The 20,290-nt window shown below is 35.9% G+C and overlaps 1 long non-coding RNA gene across 1 annotated transcript in view; it reads right to left on the reverse strand.

Annotated features, from left to right (window-relative positions):
- Positions 1 to 396: 396 nt before the first annotated feature.
- The window catches only part of LOC309867017, a 34,152-nt gene continuing 14,258 nt past the window's right edge, over positions 397 to 20,290 (reverse strand). The window contains exons 3-4 of the long non-coding RNA XR_014312928.1: positions 3,092 to 3,252; positions 397 to 904 (exon numbers count right to left, since the gene is read on the reverse strand). This is a non-coding gene — a long non-coding RNA (uncharacterized lncRNA). The remainder of the gene's footprint in view (positions 905 to 3,091; positions 3,253 to 20,290) is intronic.

Genomic DNA, 20,290 nt, shown 5'->3' on the forward strand with positions numbered 1-20,290 from the left:
GGTACAAAGATCTGATTAGTCAATGAACATATTTTGTTGATAAAAGTTCCAGAAAACAATTAAAATGCAAACTACTTTGTTTTGGAAACTATTGATGCTGTCTAAAAGACTTGCATCTGGCACCCTAAACATTTCAGCTTTCATCAGACTCCGCATGTCCCAGTTTTTGGCCATCTCAATTCATGATTATTCTCAAAATTTTTGGAAATAACCAAAAGACTAATTAGGTCATTTGTAGCTTGGCTTCAGTGCCAGGTCCAGAATCCCAGCTGGAAGTGAAGGCACTTAGGAGAGCAATCACCATGTCTAACACTGCCGCCTGGCTCTGGGGATGATTGACATCTCAAGAGCAGAACAAGCTTAGCATTGAATGAAATGCATTGAGGCAGAGCGGACAGTAGGAAATGAACACATTTGTTCTATAAATATTTGCCAGGCATTTGCTATGTGCTATCCATTGTTCTAGGTGTTTGGAGATGGAAAGGTTAAAATGAAATACCCCTGAACCCCCAAAACCATAGCCTATGGATACAGACAAGTATGTGATTTACAAGATAGTGTGACAAATGCCACAACTGAGGCAAAAAAAAAAAAAAAAATTCAAAAAAGGTAAAGTGTTGAAAGGAACAGCACATTTGTTAAAAAAAAAAAGCACGACAATGGAAAACATGGCATCTTCTGGGAAATCAAACTGTTTAAAGTATGGTGTACAAGCACCTTACCATGAGTTTCAATGCTCTGCATTGTTTACCAGCTTCTCCCATTTTTAGCATCCTTCAGCTGTTCGTTGTTATTGAGTTGCTCAGGCCTTTGTGCAGATCCTCCAATGCTTCACGCTCTTTGCCCACATACTTCTGCCACGACTGAGTCAATCTTATCCTTCAGCACAGCTTCTGTATCACCCCTGCAAAGACACATTTAAAGGATAACATCTCCCTTACATGATTATTCTCCATCATGGCAACCTAAAGAATCTCCATATGACGAGGCATCTCATTTTGTAATTAGTTCTTCTTGCATTTATTTGTTTATTGCTTATGTAATGAAAATCTCTATCTGAAACTTGGCCATGTTGCTTTCTTTCATGCCTCTAATTTAGTAGTATTTTGATAAGTATTGAAGCCTGATTTAATGGTCCCAGATGAAAGTGATCTAAAGTTTTATTATATCCGATACAGATGACATTCTCATTGTACAGTATACTTAATATTAAGTACATTTCATTATTCACTGTAACAAAAAGTAATGATAGGTTCCTTGAAACTTAATCAAATATTTTTTATATCTAGATAAGCAGAAGATAAAGTTATAAGACTTTTGGTCATCTTTAATCTCTTTTTAGGATACCATGTATATACAACATAAGTGTGGTATTTGACCAGAATTTCATAACAGATTAGCAGTAGAGCTCAGGTTTGAAAGCACAATATTTGTACATAGACTTTGGTTTGGCCTTAAACCAGGCTTGGTTTCTTTTCATCCTTCTTAGCTTGGTATTTCTCAGATTCATCAGATGAAAGAAAAATAAATGTGTCTCTCAAAGCCTTCCTTATTCAAAGAAGTTCTTTTTGCATTGCAGATCTTAAGTTCTTTTTGTGAGCATCTTGTATGAGCTCGTGCCTAAATAAGCTGCAGAGAACTATGTATTTATAAATCTAATTGTCTCATAAAAATTCACAAGTCCTTAAGTGTGGCTCAAAAACAAGTGATCAAGAAAGAAACTTTTAAGTAAACACTAAGGAAAAGTGACATAGCAAGTGACTAACAACAATAAACGAATAAAATCTGGCCTACCAAACTAAAATAAAATTGAGACCATCTTAAAGAAGATAATAATCCTAATAGCTTTTAATTGTTAGAAACCTGCTACTAACAAAAGATATTAATCATTTTTTAAATCCATGCTTCTATGATCCATAAAATTAGAATCTGCTTTCCACAAGCTAAAAAGAAGACATCAGGGCATGAAAATGTTGTGACTATGCACTTTGATGTTCTATGACCTTACTAGAATATTCTGTTTCTGAAAGGTAATTTATTTTTATTTACTTCTATTATTTATACATCAGTGATTTCGCTTGTCAAGATCAAGTTCATTGACAGAAATCTTTACAGGATGGCTGAACACTTCCTAAGAAATACAACGTGAAGTGTACCCTACATTTCTAAAACGGTGCCTACAAAGAGAAGATAGGACCTAAATGTCTAAATGTCTTTGGTCAGGGACAAAATATCATAAGGCAGTTTTACTAGAGACAAGAAAATGAGTTATTGAAGCAGTAAGCCAGCCATGTCTCCCTTTCCTTACAGACAATCCACATTTTATAGTCTGTCCAAATATCTACAGAAGCAGTAACCTGAATTAGGGCTCATGATCTATTTTCTTGTTGCACTTACTTTCTGGCCTTTTATAGTAAAATATAAACTTTTAATTCCACTTAATGAATAATAACTTTCTCACTATTTTTAAGAAAGCTATTATTTGCCAAAAAATATTAAGCAAGAAAGTGGTCTTTTTTATTGATATTATTTCTAGTTTTTGTGATATCATTGATTATTAGCTTTAAGCAAATTATTAGCATTAAGCAAATCAATTGATAATATGGTTTGGGTGGGGGGAAGAATTTCATATCATTTCTAAAGCCTGTATGATGAATTTATTTCTATGCCACAATAAAATGTGATTGACTGAATATTTACAACGGTTAGGGGTGGGATCTGAAGGGGCAGAGGGCAACAACTGGACAAACGTCTTCTCTGCAGTCGAAACTGCATTCTTTTCCCTGAAAATGAGGCAGAGCCAAACCACCATGGTGCTTTATTTCTTGTACACTTCCTCCCCTTATCTGTGGAGGATACGTTACAAAATCCCCCAGTGGATGCTTGAAGCTGCGGATAGTACTGAACCTCACTGTTGCTATGCTTTTTCCTACACATATATTCCTATGATAAAGTTTAACTTATAAATTAGGCACACTGAGAGATTAACATCAATAGCTAATGATAAAATAGATAGGTAACAATATTCTGTAGGGTAAGTTATGTGAATGTGGTCTCTCTCTCTCTTCAAACCTTACTGTACAATACTTACCTTTCCTGTTAGGATGGGAGATGATAAAATATCTACATGATGAGTTGGAATGAGGTAAATGACATAGCCATTGTGATGTAGTGTTAGTCTGTTTTTTACCTTCTGACAATACATCGGAAGGAGAATCATCTGCCTCTAGACCATCAATTGCATGGAAGTAACTGAAACGACAGAAAGTAAAACTGTGGATAAGAGGGATGGCCATATTCTGGGGCTATTTCACTTCTGAACTTCCCAGCCAGCAGAGTACCATCAAACACATCCATGCTGGCAAAGTTCCCTGAAGAAACAACTGATACACACTTCTACCTGCTTTCACAACTGCTGGGTATTTTACAGGTACTTTCTTTTAAAACAAAGGGAATATTTAATATCATTTTTATGTATTACTTAATATGTATTCTTCCATTCCCTCCCTCCATCACCACTACCTACCCCCCCAACACACACACACACACACACACATACACACACACCATTATTTTGTGGCCCATTTCAGGTTCCATGAATCAGAATTTTAATAGGCTCAGCTGAAGGAATCTGATATTTTATTAAGGAAATAAAAATTTGAAAATCCACGGCTCCAAGCTTTTAATAGCCAATAGGCTATCCACCCGTATACTTTAAGAATTTTAATGATTCTCAAAGGTTTGTTTACCACCAGACACAAAAGGAAGGAATTATCTCACCTCCCTAGTTAAGCTCTGAGAATATTCTAAAATTTATACGATTGATGAAAAACTACAACAATTTAAGCTATGAAAGAACAAAATGTATTATATAATCTTAATGACAGTACTACATAGGTTGACTTTATGACAGTTTTCCCAAAATAATAAGGTATTTAATCATAGTTCTTTCAGTTAATAAGAAATGTGAATGTTTATGTCTGTCCTACCTACTAGCATCTCACAACTGGTAAATGTAGTCAGTGTTTTATTTCGCACATTCAGATGTGAGCCCATCCTTTCATCTAGCCACTGCCCAGCATCAATGCTGTACTCCTAAAGGAGCAACCTTAAAATATCCTTTTATAATTTTAAACATCCCAAAGTTCATTTTACTTATGACGACCTATGTTTTGAGTGAGTATAGAAAGAGCTGCTAGCAGATATTCAAGGTTTCATAAAACAGAGCAATTGGGGAAATGGTTTTAAAGTCACTTGATTTGACTTGATTTAGATAAATAGGGTAGATTAAAAATTAAAAAGGTGGCTTTTATGTATATGTGAATTGGCAGGAGAGGTGAAAAGTAACTGACCTGTTTAACCTCCTTTCTGAAATCGACTAATAACATGCTGTAGTTGAAGTAATACTTGGCAGACACAAGAGGCTCATAAACATAGGATGACTTGAGTTCTTCATTTTAAAAAAGCAAATGGCACTGTAAAAAACTCTTTTCAACTTTTAAATTTAGAGTATATAAAAGATCGAGAAATGAAAAACATGTCTTGTATAGAAAGAGAGCAAAAAGTTGCATTCAGAAACAGTCTGCCTCAAAGCAAACTGGGTAACACCTCAAAAAAAAAAAAAAAAAAAGGCCATGTAATAATTCTTACGAATTGTGGTGAATCAAATAATGTTTTTTATAATTTATATATTTGTATAAGGCATTTTATGTTTGTGTAATGTTAATTGATTATATATATTTCATGTTAGAGAATGTGAGCTATAAAAGAATTGTCATCTTAGTATATTCACCATTGGTCCTTTCTTGTTTTTGTTTTCTGTTTGTAAAACTGGGGAAGATGACTGAGCAAAATTAAGTCATTTAGAAATTCAGTAAAGGAGGGGTGCCTGGTTGGCTCAGTGGGTTAAAGCTCTGTCTTTGGCTTAGGTCATGATCTCAGGGTCCTGGGATCGAGCGCCCTCAATCAGGCTCTGTGCTCAGCAGGGGGTCTGCTCCCCCCACCCCCACTTCTGACTACTTGTGATCTCCCTCTCTCTCTGTCAAACAAATAAATAAATAAAATCTTTAAAATTTTTTTTAAAAAAGAAATCCAGTAAAGGAACTAAGAATAGAATAGTTTTTACTAAAATTCTTTTTTCCCCTAATTCCTAAAAGAAGTCAAATTTTGAAAATTATAATTTAATTATAAAATTGAAGTTTTTGCTCTGAATTGTAAAACACTAAGTATGACAAAGATTAGCTGTGAAGCATGGATTCCTACAAAGTCATGTGCTAAACCAATTTTTGGGAAGCTCTAATTTCTTTTTTTTTAGAGAGAGAGAGACAGTGAGAGAGCAAGCATACACGTGTGAGTGGGGGTGAAGGTCAGAGGGAAAGGGAAAGAGAGAATCTTAAATGGGCTCTGTGAGTGTGGGGCTCAATCTCACAACCCGGAAATCAAGATCTGAGCCAAAACCAATAGTCTGATGGGTTAACAGACTGAGCCACCCAAGTGGCCTGAGAAACTCTAAAACACAGCAAAAACAAAAACATCCAATATGAGAATTATATTTTGGCTTCAAGGCCCACAGGTTATGAAGATTTCCAATAAAGATTCTCCATAGCCAGTCTGGTCAGCTCACTCTAGGTTTGGAGGATGTGTTTCAGTGCCATCAACTTTGATCCCAAGATCTCATCCTCCTTGAATACAAAGTAAATCAGGCTTGCCATTGGTCCCATATTTTGTACCTTCATAACTACAGAACTTCAGCCCCTTTCTAGGAGACTGTCCCTTCTAAAATCTGTCGAACACTGGATTATAGACCCAGTGAATCACAGAATCATCAAGGCCAAGTTTAGCTCTACTGAGTTGTCCTTCATACTCTGCCAAGCCCACTCCTCTGTCTCCTTCTGTTTCCCATTCAGGTGACTATCAGAGTACCATTCAGGCGAATGCTCAGGTTTTAATGGAATTGCCCCATTTGATGGCATCATCTCTGTTGTATGAAAAGGACAGTGAAATGTCTTCCTTATTTTTATTGTGCTTCTGTACAGGACAGCCTCAAATTAATACAGACTTTAGGGACATGCTCTTCCAGAATTCACACAGCAGATTATCCCCGTGGCATATGCCTGCTTCCAAAAAGTCTAGGTGAAGCCTGCCTCAGGCTGTGTTGTTAAACCTGTCTTATCATACAGCACCTCACACGTCCCAAGGTAGAATTCTCTCTGAAAACTCACAATCCCGCCGCCCACCTCCACTCTTAGGTCTCAATCTATTTACCTGATAAGTCTACACATACCACTTTCCTATGAGGCATTTCAACTTCCATGTAAATCAGGAGTAAACACACTCTAGGTGTTGAGAGGATAAGTGAGAGCAAGTCATTACCTATTTCTATAAACCATTCTTCACATTAAACAATCCAGCACAAAAAAACTTAGTTGGTATGATGTGCAGAAAATTATTGACAAATGAGTGTTATCAACTTAACAAGGCCTGCATTGTTGTATATTCAGTTTCATAACCTCTTAGGAAAGAAAGTATTTATCTTTCTCAAGAATTCACCAGGAAATTATTTTCATGGTACAATGCCATAATCATGATTTTGATCATCCTCTACAACAACATCAATGAGAAAAACAAGCTTTCAGGCTTATACTGTTCTTTCCCCCATGGTACCAACATTTCACAAATATTTTAGGATGCTTTGCTCTTTGCAACATACCATCTTGTGGCTCTAGGAACATAGTTGGAGTAGAATGGACATCTGCAGTAAGTATTTTTGGAATAAATAAATAACCTCTGTCAGTTTACTAGGTACATCATAATAAAATACACAGACTAAGCAAGAGAAATTTATTTTCTCACAGTTCTAGAGGCCAGATGTCCCAGATCAAGGTGTTGGCAGGTTTAATTTCTTCTGGAGACCTCTTTCCTTGGTTTATAGATGGCAGCCTTCTTGCCATGTCCAGATGTGGTCTGTTTCCTGTGCACATGTCACTGGTGTTCCTTTGGGTATCAAAATTTCTTCTTCTTATACCACCAGTTAGGTTGGATTAGGGCTTACCCTACTAGCTTCATTTTAACTTAATTCTTACTTTACAGGCCCCATCTCCAATTACACTCACATTCCAGATACTGAGGTTTAGGGCTGCAATGTAGTAAGTTTTAGGAGAACACAATTCAGCCCATAACATGAACGATCAACGTTTATACCATCCACTCAAAATTTATGATTATAATATGAGAAGCAAATGCTGACTTCCTTATGCATATAATTTCATTCCTCTCTGGTTAATATACAGGCATATTCTACAAGAAATCTAAACTATACAGAGAGGAAATTCAATAAATACCATGAATTTTAATGAGAAAAAGTAAAAAACTTAGTTCAAATGCCAGTGTGTGTGCAAGGAAACCAGTTAACAGTTTGTGGCAGTTCTCCTAAGAACCTCTTACAAGTATATTAAGTGAGTAATCCTGAGAGAAATTGTGAAGAATGAAGAATACCAAGCAAAGGAGAAAGTGAAAACAAAACTCTAAGGGTCTAAACCCAAGGGCAGCATTTATAGTTCAGAACTTAATTATATAGATGGGGTCCATAAAAAAAAAAAAAATTCCTGAAAGCACTGGGAGAGAAAAGAAAACTCCTGCAGTGGTTAAAAGCAGCAACCAGGAACAAAACTGACCTGTGCCTGAATCCTTGTCCCACCACATCCTGGCTGTGATTTGGAAGAATTTGTTAATCTTTCTGAAGCCATTTCCTCTTCTGTAAAGTAAATAATGATTGGAAATTAAGGAAAGAAGTTAAGGAAAGGGCTTGTGCAATGGCTAGAAAACTATGAATATTCAATGAATGACAGTGAAAAAGGATATAAATTAAACAGAATGCTAAATATTCCACTATCTCATGCCAACATATGATTATGCACATGTGGTTCATTTGGCACATATGTAGCACTGGTACAGAGCCAAGGGTACAACAGATTGAATCATCATCATCTTCAGCAGCAGCAGCAACAACCTTTATGTAACTTAGAGGTGTTGAATATTTACTCTGTGACATAATATTCTTGAAGTTTTATATGCATGATCTAATTCAGTGTTGTCTCTCTCTCTCTACACACACACACACACACACACACACAGACACACACTCACACACTCCTTATAAGGCAGTTATGTTACGTTATGTTAATCAGATTATTAAAAATGTCCAGGGTTAAAAATATATTAAAATTATCTTTTATTGGAAATCTGAATAAACAAAAAAAGTCAAGTGTTTTCTCTTGTGTCCTATTTTATAAAGAAAACATAACTGTCATGTAGAGGAGTTGACCTTGGACATATACTTAAGAAGGTAACTAATCTTGGGCTCTTTCACTGAATTGGAATGGGCCAAGGGATGATCCCCCTAGAGGACAGGTCTTTGCTATTCACCTTCAATAAACCCTTTGCACTAATCAAGAGATGGTAAATTAGAGAGAACCCATGCCCTTTCTTCTTGCCTACCTTGGTCACTGATATGGAAAGACAAGATGCTTGGAGCAGCGTCTTGATGACAAGAACCATTGATCTTGTCAATTGTCACCATGACAGTAAAGCCAAGAGCTTCTCAGAGGTGCTGAATTCAACAACTCCCAAACAACAGGCATTAGCAGTTCTTGTTATAATTCTTAAATTAATTGTCCTTATTTTTTGTCACATTTCTTTTTTTTTTTTTAAGATTTTATTTATTTATTTAAGAGAGGGAGAGAGAGCAAGCATGAGCGAGGTTAGTGGCAGATGGAGTGGAAGAAGGAGAAGCAGACTCTCCTCTGAGTGGGAAGCCAGACATGAGGCTTGATCCCAGGACCCTGAGATCATGACCTGAGTTGAAGACAGGCGGTTAGCTGACTGAACCCCTCAGATCCCCCTTTTAAGCCATGCTTAATTGAGTTTTCTCTCAAAGAGAGCTAAAAATTTCCCTGAATGACCCAAGTTTGTTTCTCTGTGCAAAAATCTTGACTAATTAAATGTGAATTAACTGTGATAACTTTTTACATTGATTGATTTTTCTCTCCACTTCACATACAAGCTTTCTATATTCCTTCCCAGGGAAAAGTAGATGATAATTTTAGAATAGAGAATATGGAAAATTGTTCTTACACAAAAACTATTTTTATATATGATTAAATTAACGAAAAAGGCCCTGGGCAAAAAATGAAAAAATTCAGCAATAATTTCACCGATAATGTAAAAATTTTCCATGAAGCTCTAATTATGAGTATATTGCCCACAAAACAATTGTTATTTTCCATTGTCAGATCAATATCATGCCAAAAACTAAAAAGTAAAAAATGCCTCTTGCCATAATTTTGGATAGTTTTGCTAGCAAGAAATTCATTTAGTTTTGTGTATACTCTTTCATCATCAGTAATATAAGAATTTATTCTATCTTTCTGCAAAAATTGTCACACAGTATATTCTCAGTGCAAACTATTCAGAATTTGAAGGCTTGGTTGCCTATGAATGGTGTGTAATACTATTGCTGATACTCTCCCTGGCACTTATTATCCATGAAATACTTTCCAAAGTTTTCAAGCTATCATCACAGAATGACTTGACACCATGGCCTCTGCACCATCATTGAAATTTCTTTTAAGGGCAAATGAAAGAACAAGAGAAAACATTCAGAAGCCAAAAAGACACTCTTTTTCCCCTAAGAGGTTTAAAACTATCACAGATTTTCAAGCAGAACGGAGCACATGCGAATACAGAAGAGCAACGATACATCACGGATTTGAAGGGCACATCACCCACAAGCAAAACAAAAATAGTTCTTTTAATGTAAGTAGTTAATATACATTAGACACCCATGAGAATCTTCATAATTTACCACTTTCAAAAAATGGTAGAATTTCTTTTTCCCTTCAAAGACTTCACAGACATATCCATGGTATACTATAATATCCCTGAAGATAGGCAATGTTCTGTAATACAAAATAAAATGCTATGTGTTAACCTGTCTGCAACAGAGGTTTTAGATGTTTAGCATATATTCTTTTATATCTCTTTAAATTTGACAATTCTTTATCAGGAGAGATTTTCCTTTAATCTATGATTTTTTTAAAAGATTTTATTTATTTAACAGAGAGACAGATCACAAGTAGGCAGAGAGGCAGGTAGAGAGAGAGAGGGAAGCAGGCTCCCCACTGAGCAGAGAGCCCGATGCTGGACTCGATCCCAGGATCCTGGGATCATGACCTGAGCCAAAGGCAGAGGCTTTAACCCACTGAGCCACCCAGGCACCCCCCCTTTATTCTATGATTATAGTTTTCCTATTACATATTCAAAGATAATTTCTATTATGTTAATGATGGCAATACCGCTGACAGTTTCAGCAAATTGAGGCCTGCCAATAACCATGTGAATGAGCTTGAAAGCTGATCCCTCAACCCTTGTTAAGTCTGGAGATGAATGCAGATCTAGTTGACAGTTTGACTCTACTCTCATAAGAGACCCTAGACTAGACTCTCTCAGATAAATTGCTCTAGGATACTGTAACTTCAGAAGCTATATTGGATAATATGTTAAGCTGCTAAGTTTTGAGGAATTTGTTACTTAGCAATAAATAACTTCTACAGACAAAACAAGAACAATTCTCTTGGTCATATTATTCAAGAATAAATAAAAAAGGACTTGATGACTATAATCACATTGTAGCATTCACAGTTCATGGTGAATGGTAAAAATTGCTTATTTTAGACTTTGGGTTTGATGAAGGTCAACATGTTCTTTTGCCTTTGTACAACAAAGTCCCAAGTTAACAAGGCCTTGTATGAATGCTTATCCATCTAATAGGTTTTCTGCCTATCTATCTATCTATCTATCTATCACCTGTTTTTCTTTCTACCCATCTATCCATCAACTGATCTATTTTTCTATCTAAATATTTGGGCCAAGTGAACTCTACCTGAATGTTAGTCAAGATTATTGAGTCTAGAGAGGGAAACATCTTTCTGTATTACTGATTCTATCTTCAAGAATTTATTTTTTTTTAAGATTTTATTTTTTATTTATTTGACAGAGAGATCACAAGTAGGCAGAGAGGCAGGCAGAGAGAGAGAGAGAGAGAGAGGAGGAAGCAGGCTCCCCGCTGAGCAGAGAGCCCGATGTGGCACTCGATCCCAGGACCTTGAGATAATGACCTGAGTCGAAGGCAGCGGCTTAACCCACTGAGCCACCCAGGCGCCCCTCTTCAAGAGTTTAAATTCTTAATGTGCTATATATTATATAATGATACTTACTGGTGTTAATCTATAAAATCCTAGCATGCAATCTTGGACAAAGAAAATGAAAAAAAAAAAGAACAGTTGAAGATCAGTTAAAATTTAAGTAATAGTAAAAACATGGCCAATAGATCTAATCAATCTTACTGAGGCAGATATACTATGGGATTTTTGCTAACATAGAAAGTTTCACTTTAACCAAATCACATTTTACCAATAAAATTCTCTTGAAAACATTGTGGATTTTCTATGAGTTTTCATGGGCTTTATTTTATTTAATCAAAACTACACTCACAGATCTTGTTAAGGCAAGACCTCTTATACTTTATTTTGTGAGATTTGGTGCTGTGAACTATGCTTTCAAGATTTACAACCTTAAGGTGGTTAGAAATACCTTTCTCTAGATAAAACAATTTCATTCTAAACACTGCCTTAAACTTTTCTGAGATCTTAATTCTCAATTTGGAACTGACTCTAAGTTCATGATTTACTAGCAGTACCTTGGAGTGGGTTTTTGTTCTGAAGTCATTCTTGCTTTGAAAGTCTTGCTGTCTGGAGATAATGTTAAGTCGAAAATTCTTGCTTAGTGTCCTTGACTACTGAAGTATTCTTTTTTTTTTTTTTTTAAGATTTTATTTATTTATTTGACAGTCAGAGATCACAAGTAGGCGGAGAGGAGGCGGGGCGGGGGCAGGGGGACACAGAGAAGCAGGCTCCCTGCTGAGCAGAAAGCCCTATGCAGGGCTTGATCCTAGTACCCTGGGATCATGACCCCAGTGGAAGGCAGAGACTTTAACCCACTGAGCCACCCAGGCACCCCTGAAGTATTCCTTCTTTACGTCATTTTTATCCTGTAATATACAATCATAGGCAGTTAAATGTCACCAAATTCAGTGGCAAAATTCTGCCTAGAAATATATGCATCCAGATGTACAATTTCACCAAGTCCAATTTTTATTTTCTATATTATTGGAGATGACAGTCTCACCAGGTGTTTCACTAATACCTAACATAGGTTTCCTATGTTCCAGTATTTCAGTAATGCCTTCCCTTCCAATCTCTACAGTCTCTTTGCTGCCTTTTAGACTGAAACTAACACTATATGTTTTAGGTTTTTGTCATGACAATATCCTACTTCTAGGTACCATTCCATCCCAGTTTTTTACTGCTGGATGAACAAACCCAAAACTTAGTTCATTTTTAAAAAGCACAATTTATTATTTCTCATAATTCTTCAATCTGACCTAAATTCTTCTGCGCAGCTATTCTGTTCTACATGGACCTCTAGGTGTGGGATCACAAAAGAAGCCTTCTTCATTCTCAAGCTTCGTGCCTCAACTCAAAGAATCACAGTTTGCAACTGACCCATCATTTTTCTCTCCCCACTTGGACTATTCACATGTCTAGCTTAGGCTTCCTGACAGTATGGTAATACCAGACTTCTCACATGGTAGTTGGCTTCCAAGACTACAGAAACTGAAGCAACCAATACTTTAAAAGCTAGGTCCAACAGATGAATGGATCAAGAAGATGTGGTATATATACACAATGGAATACTATGCAGCCATCAAAAGAAATGAAATCTTGCCATTTGCAACAACATGGATGGAACTAGAGTGTATCATGCTTAGTGAAATAAGTCAAGCAGAGAAGGACAACTATCATATGATCTCCCTGATATGAGGAAGTGGTGATGCAACATGGGGGCTTAAGTGGGTAGGAGAAGAATCAATGAAACAAGATGGGATTGGGAGGGAGACAAACCATAAGTGACTCTTAATCTCACAAAACAAACTGAGGGTTGCTGGGGGGAGGGGGGTTGGGCGAAGGGGGGTGTGGTTATGGACATTGGGGAGGGTATGTGCTTTGGTGAGTGCTGTGAAGTGTGTAAACCTGGCGATTCACAGACCTATACCCCTGGGGATAAAAATATATGTCTATAAAAAATAAAAAATTTAAAAAAAAAGAAAGCTAGGTCCAGAACTGACACAGTGTCACTTCCATCTCATTCAATTCCACAACCAATTCAAAAGACAGCTTAGATTGAAGAGGAAGGGAAGTAGTATATATAGCTTCTACTTTGCTTAGACTTCATTTAAGAGAAATACATGTGGGTTAGCTCTCTTTGCAGTTACAAACTGCAAAGAGAGCTAACCCCCAAATTCAATCCACTGAGTTTTAGAGAAAGTCATATTTGTGATCATGCTCACTGTTTTACATTACGGCTTAATGATAATCACTTTAATTGCTGTCCACTAGTTTCTCATTTAACTAGAATCCTGGAGAACACAGTCCACAGGTATTAAAAATAAACCTAAGGGGAACCTGGCTGGCTCAGGAGAATATGCAACTTTTGTTCTAGGGGTTGTGAGTTCAAGCCCTGCACTGGTAGTAAAGCCTACTAAAAAAAGAAAATAAATAATAAATACATTGGAGCAGTTGCTTTTCTTTTTTCTTGTAATGTGAGTCTGTTGATTTTTTTTAATTTAAGCAACATCTTGATGCTGTATTTTACATGAGTGTTCATGAGAAGCAAGTACTCTAACCAATCAGATGTTTCCATCTGGGAGCTTGAATCTTGAAATTCTGAACCAGTGTCTCAGGGTGATGGTAGCCATTTCGTTGACACTTCAAGGAGCAACATGAAGAGTTGAATGGTATATTGCAGTAGCAATGTCCTAACCAAATGATTTCTATTACAAGGCCTTAAGCATGACCTCTGCTACCCATCTCCACTGGGCTCTACCTAATTTCTGAACTTTCTAAGTTCTTTTTCAGTTTTTCTGAACAACCCAATTATTTTTCAACTGATTTTCTGCTTGGGTTACTAAGGATATGTTTTCTTAGCTTACAACCAAGAAGCCTAACTAATACACATGCTTAATCACAGTTTAACCCAATTTTATGTGTTAATACAAAACCAGAGTATATCCAAGATGTTTCCTTTAATAGCAACACACGATTCTCCAAATATTATTAATACGTCTCTGACAGGTCCTTTATTGTACCAGTAGAGCCATTGCTAAACTGTGGTGAAGTTTGTGTGTGTGTGTGTGTGTGTGTGTGTGGCTTTTTTTTTTTTTTTTTTACAGAATCTCATTGATTTTATTTATTTTAAAGTGTCCTTAGATGAAAAGACCTCAATAGTTATTATGAACTAGTGATCAGCAACAAGATTTTAAAAACAAGTTAACCTTTGGCAAGTCACACAAACTCAAAAACAATAATGAGAAACCTTTCTTTGTTTAGATATTCAGGAAATTAATTACTAAATTAGTAGAAATTTCTAGAAAACAGAACTAATCCTTTCCCTTCAATAGCCAAAATATTATTTTTATTGTCATCATTGCTTATATTTATCTTTAAGTTTTATTGAAAAGTACACTGGTCATAAATGTTTAGGTCATTGAATTATCACAAAGTGATCACATCTTGTAAGCAGCATTAAAATAAATAAGCAACTATTACAACCACATGGTAACTTTTGAGTGATCCTTGGTTACTTACATGTGTATGATTTTTACTTCTACGGTTGTTTACTCAATTTGTTTTCATTTCGTCTCAGCTTGACTATAATATAGGTGAGAAAAGTAACATTTTGCTCTTTCATTTTTTTTTCACTGTTAAATAGGACATGTTCAATAAATGATTAGTTAATGGATGAAATAATAAAGTGGTGAGTGGTTGGAGGTTGTGTGAATGTTATAAATTCCCTATTACTGTTTAAAGAGTATTTGATTCCTGATTTTGACCTGAGTCCCTAATAACTGTTATTTCAGTATCTTTTCTGTTGGAAAGCCTGTTTCTGTACTTATCATATAGCAAGAGTTGTTATTTGTAGACAGATATATGTAGTGTATGAACCTGTTGTCTTGTGATCAGTAGAGATGACCTTCTACCCCTCCAAGCCCTGCTAAAGCTGTGCACAGTGCATGTATTTCAGTTAATGCTTTTAACCTTCCCCCACCAAGTCAATATTTTCTTCAGGTTTCACAAAGTAGCTGTTTTCTCCAAGGACCTTTTTCTCCTTAATTCTTAAATTTTAAAGTGAGAAGAGCAGGACGTAAGTTAGAAAGCATGCTTCATAGGAAACATTCTCATTGCAATAAATGAATAGTAGAATCTCTTATTACTATTGTGATATTTAATCTGATACAACATTATCTCTTCTGATTATTTCCAATACTAATACATTTCATATTGGCAACAGCAGGTAAATAGTCACATATGTCAAAAGGAAGAGGTATACAAATCACCATTTTATATTGTCTACAAAAAAATTATGTGGATTCATCCAGTATCACTAAAAACAAAATGTATTAAAATATATTACCTTAAATCATTCAGGATTATATTACTCAAATGACTGTTACCTAATTACTCTCTTTGGTAGTCAGAACATGTATCCTGGAACCATATTATGCAGTAATTAGTCTACACTCATGTTAGTAACAAGTGTGGCTAAAGATTTTTTCATACTTTGTTATTTGACTAATAAGGCCTTACCTTAGAGATTTGAATAGATTTTTTTCAGTATATCTGTAAAATTTTTTCCAAAATAAACGTATTGAGTGCATAGCAGACATTTCAGTATTTGGGGAGCTGCTTAGTATCTTAGTATCTTTCCATTTTTTGAGAATTATCTATGAGTCTTGACTGGAAGTATCTATCATTGGTTATATTAATTAATTCTCAAATTCATTCAAGGCCTTTTGGACTTACTTTAAGGATATATAAAGATAGATATCTAAATATCTACTATCCACATATCTATCTACCTACCTACATGCATTTTCTCTTTCTTCTCTATATGAGTTTATTGAGGTTAACTTTGTAAGTCTTTAAAATATATATTATATATCATATTATTTCTGTAATTGGTCATGAAGAAGTATCTGTGACTTCCTTCTCCCAATATTATTTCTTAAATTTCCTTTCCAACCTCAGGTGGTTTTGATGTTTTACCTGGTAAAGTACATCAAACCATCATTTCTGAAGTATCTGAGTCCTTAGTGGTTTTGACTTTTTGTTGTTGTAGTCATTGCTGTCATTTTCCATTTACATTCACCAGTGATCGTGGAAGCATTAAAAGGCACCTCAGAGACTCCTTTATTGTGTGGCAGCAAACCGATCTCTCTTTAATAATTAGGATCAATCCAATCACTCCACCAGTGATATGCAAAAACTTAAAATGTGCAGTCTTCTCTTCAAAGTGAATGGAAGTATTATTATGTTTCTTGATGGAAATATCCTCTCCTTGGGAACTAATATCTCTAGTCCAGAACACTTCAAGGTCTTCAGGATAGGATGCAAACATTCTGTGACTGGTAAAATAGTGAAAGGAGTTCCTTCCTACCTTTGATTCTTGGAGCCATGTATTCTGGCTGTGGGGGAGACACAACCATATAATATTTTGTTTAATTCAAAGTATATACTACATCCTATGAAACAACATCACTTTAAGCTGATGTCTTACAACTGCCACTATAAATGACTCCTAAGTAAGCCATTTCATACTTTGTATTAGGTGAGCTCTGTCTGGGTGAGAGAGTAGGTAGTAAGACCAATTGATGCCACGATTCTTTTGTAGCTCATGCTGAGAAATTGGTTTCTTCACCAGAATCAATGCTTTATAAAATTTCATGACAGTGATTAAAGTACTCTGTGAGTCTGCAGGTGGTGGTGTTAGAAGCATCATGGGCATTGAAGGCAAATTGATATTCAGAACATATTTCTATTCCAGTAAAGTTAAAACTTTACCTGCTTTTTCATGGTGAGGGTGCAATGTAATCAATCTGTTTTCAAGTGGTGGATTCCCTATGTGAGTGGTGACATACAGAAAACTCAATGTTGGCCAATGTAACTGGCAGATTGGGCACTCAGCATTAGCATTCTCAAGGTTAACCTTGGTTAAAGGAGGCCTGTATTATTAAAGTCCATATTTCATACCTACTGCCATGACCTCTTTGCTCATGGGCCCATTGAGTAGGCATTGTGTTGGCTGGGAAAGACGTTATTGAAAACTGTAGAGTGAGTAATTTGTCCATCTTATTATTTTGAGTGTCTGCCTTTGGGTAGACATCCACAAGTCAAATAAAATATCTTCACATTCTATGCCCATTCAGAGAGGTCCATACACATACCTCTTGACCCAAGAGCTCCTTTTCACCAATCTTCCAATTTTATTCTTCCAAGTTTGTATTTATCCAGATGACTCATCAACAACCATTAACAATTATTATATGAACAATGTAATCCATCCTTCTTCTTATCTCTCAGTCTATCCAAAGTAAAATATACTGTTTGGAATTCTGTCTAGTGGAATGTTGTACTTCACTATAGTCTCTTAGAGCCATCATTATGGAGACTGTAAATATGAAGTGTTCACTTACATGTGACATGAGCATACTGTCCAGAATCATGTACAACAGCATAAAATTTCCTTTTTTCCTCTGAATTTATGAATCATAAGAACTCTCCATTAGGCCAGAAATGTGGATTGAGAGAGTGGATTGTAGTAGGAGTTGTTTTCAAGTAAATCTGAACCACTGACTCATATAACTCTTTTGTATCTTTGGAATCTACCTAAGTCCAGTCTCTTATATACTCTTTCCACTTGATAATGTATTGTATTTGTTCATGCCCAACATTTAGTTTGATAGATCAGAAAACAACTAGTTGATGACTGAAAACTCAGACTTCACAGTTACCTGATATCCCATAGTTAGCATTAAGGCTTTATCAAAGCCAAGTAACAAGTCAGAAGCTGTTTCTCATAAGGAGAATAGCTATTTCCTTAAAGGCATAGTTACATCCCAAATCCTTAAGGATTGTGTTACAATTATCCTCCAAATTCTTGCCAGATTTTCCATACAGCATTCTTATTTGCCACAGATAATGTGAGTATCATTGGATCTCCCGGATTATAAGGTCTGAGGGGAAAAGCAGATTACACTGAAACCTGACTTGTTTCAAAGCCTTCTTTTGTGCTAATAGAGCAAATTAGCAGGAAATTTGTATATAGGTTAAAGTAGAACACACAAATGTAGTATAGGCCATTTTCAAATTCCAAACATCGTGCTTCTTTTGTGTATGTGTCTGTGGTAGGTTGTATGAAATAAACTGTTTCACCTTGAAGGATATATCTTGTGCTACAGACCATTGGATTTCCAGAAACTGCCTTGAGGTGACAAACTTCTGAAATTTTGTGGCATTATCTATGATTCTTTGGCTCAGATTTGTCTTATTAAGGAATCTAAATTATTTACAACTTACAGCTCATCTAGACCAATCAGAATAATATCAATTTATAGAAACAATGCGATGTTTTGTGAAATGACAGCATGATTAAGATCTTTGCAGACTATGTTATTGGGGAAAAAAACAACAACAACAAAAACAAGAGAGTAGACATAACTCTGAAGTATGACCATGAGCATATACTGTTAGTCCTGTCAAAAAAAGAAACTATCTAGTAGTCCTTGCAATTTTTTGTATGGAGAAAAATGGATTGACCAGGCCAACATCTGCAAACCAAGTCCTAAAGGCTGTGTCAATTTCTGCCTGCTAAAGGAGGCTGTAATATTGGCTACAAACAGTCACCAAATTCATTCTCCAAGATCTATCCAACTTTTGCACAGGCCAATTATATATTCAAGAACTAGAGAAATTGCTATGGGATCCATATTCTAACCATCTAGGTATTTGCTGTGAGTTAAACTTGGGCTAAGACTTCAGGTTTCCCCTAACTACCATGAACTTCTGGTTTGACTGGTGAGTCACCAGCAGTATTTAGAGTGGAGGAAAAATTTCCTGGAGAGTGCTAGCTTCAAAGAAGCAATGAAGTTTGCCGCTTTGGGACAGAGAAAATTTCCCAGAAGTCATGGACTTATAATCCATGAGAGCTGGTGCTGTAATGAATTATCCCAGGATCCTGCATGTGAGTTCAGGGGCTGCCATGTTGAATAGAGCACACCGGTAAAGAAAAAGAGATCCCTTCCTCCTGTAGGGATCTTGCAATGGCCTTCCAGTGCCCTATATTGGCAAAATCTAACATCAAGTCAACTGGCAAAGGAGAAAAGTCTAGAAGGTCTACTTCAGGATCACAAAGCAAAGCAAAGAAAGGTGAATTTGAAGCTGAGAAATAATAAGTAAATAACTGGCACAAGATGACATTAATTGAGTGAAGTATGTGACTATATCTCTAAAAATAGATTTTAGAAAGAAAGAATAGCTACATCCCAGGTAAGTAATAACCCAAAGACTCCCATTGCTATATCATTAAGTACAGAAAGTAAGCTTCTGCGTGGTTGTCATTTGACCTCTCTTCCCTGCCAAAACAGTATTCCATGAAATTTCAAGTCCTTTATATATATCACACACAAATGAAATATCTTTTTCAATTCTTTTAACATTTAACTTTCAACCTATATCTAAAGTGAGTCACTTTAGTGTAGATAGCCTTCAGTTGGGTGGTCTTTAAAAAAAATACGTATTTCCTTTTAATTTGGAGAGTTTACTAGACATTAACCTAATTACTGATAAACAAAGTCTTATTTCTGCCATTTAGCTATTTGTTTTCTATAAGTTTTATATTTTTTTATTTTTTCAATGTCACTTTTACTGCTTTCTTTTGGCTAAATATATTCTGGTGGACTATTTTAATTTCCTTGTCATTCTTCTTACTATTCTTAGTTATTTTGTTTAGTAATTGAACTGAAGATTGTGATAAACATTAATAGCAAATAAATTTTTAAAAATTCACAAATATGTGGAAACATACTCCTAAAAATCAATGCTTCAAAAAAAAAAATCAAAAGGAAAATTAGAAAATTCTTTTATATGAAAGAAAACAAAACACAACAAACCAAAGCATGTGGGATTCTTTAAGGTGAGTACTCAGAGGGAAATTTATAGAAGGGAATATGTGGGGGGTCCCGGGTGGCTCAGTGGGTAAAAGCCTCTGCTTTTGGCTCAGGTCACAATCTCAGGGTCCTGGGATCGAGCCCCGCATCGGGCTCTCTCCTTGGCAGGGA

The sequence above is a fragment of the Mustela nivalis genome (assembly GCF_964662115.1).
Source record: "Mustela nivalis genome assembly, chromosome: 6".
Taxonomy (NCBI): domain Eukaryota; kingdom Metazoa; phylum Chordata; class Mammalia; order Carnivora; family Mustelidae; genus Mustela; species Mustela nivalis.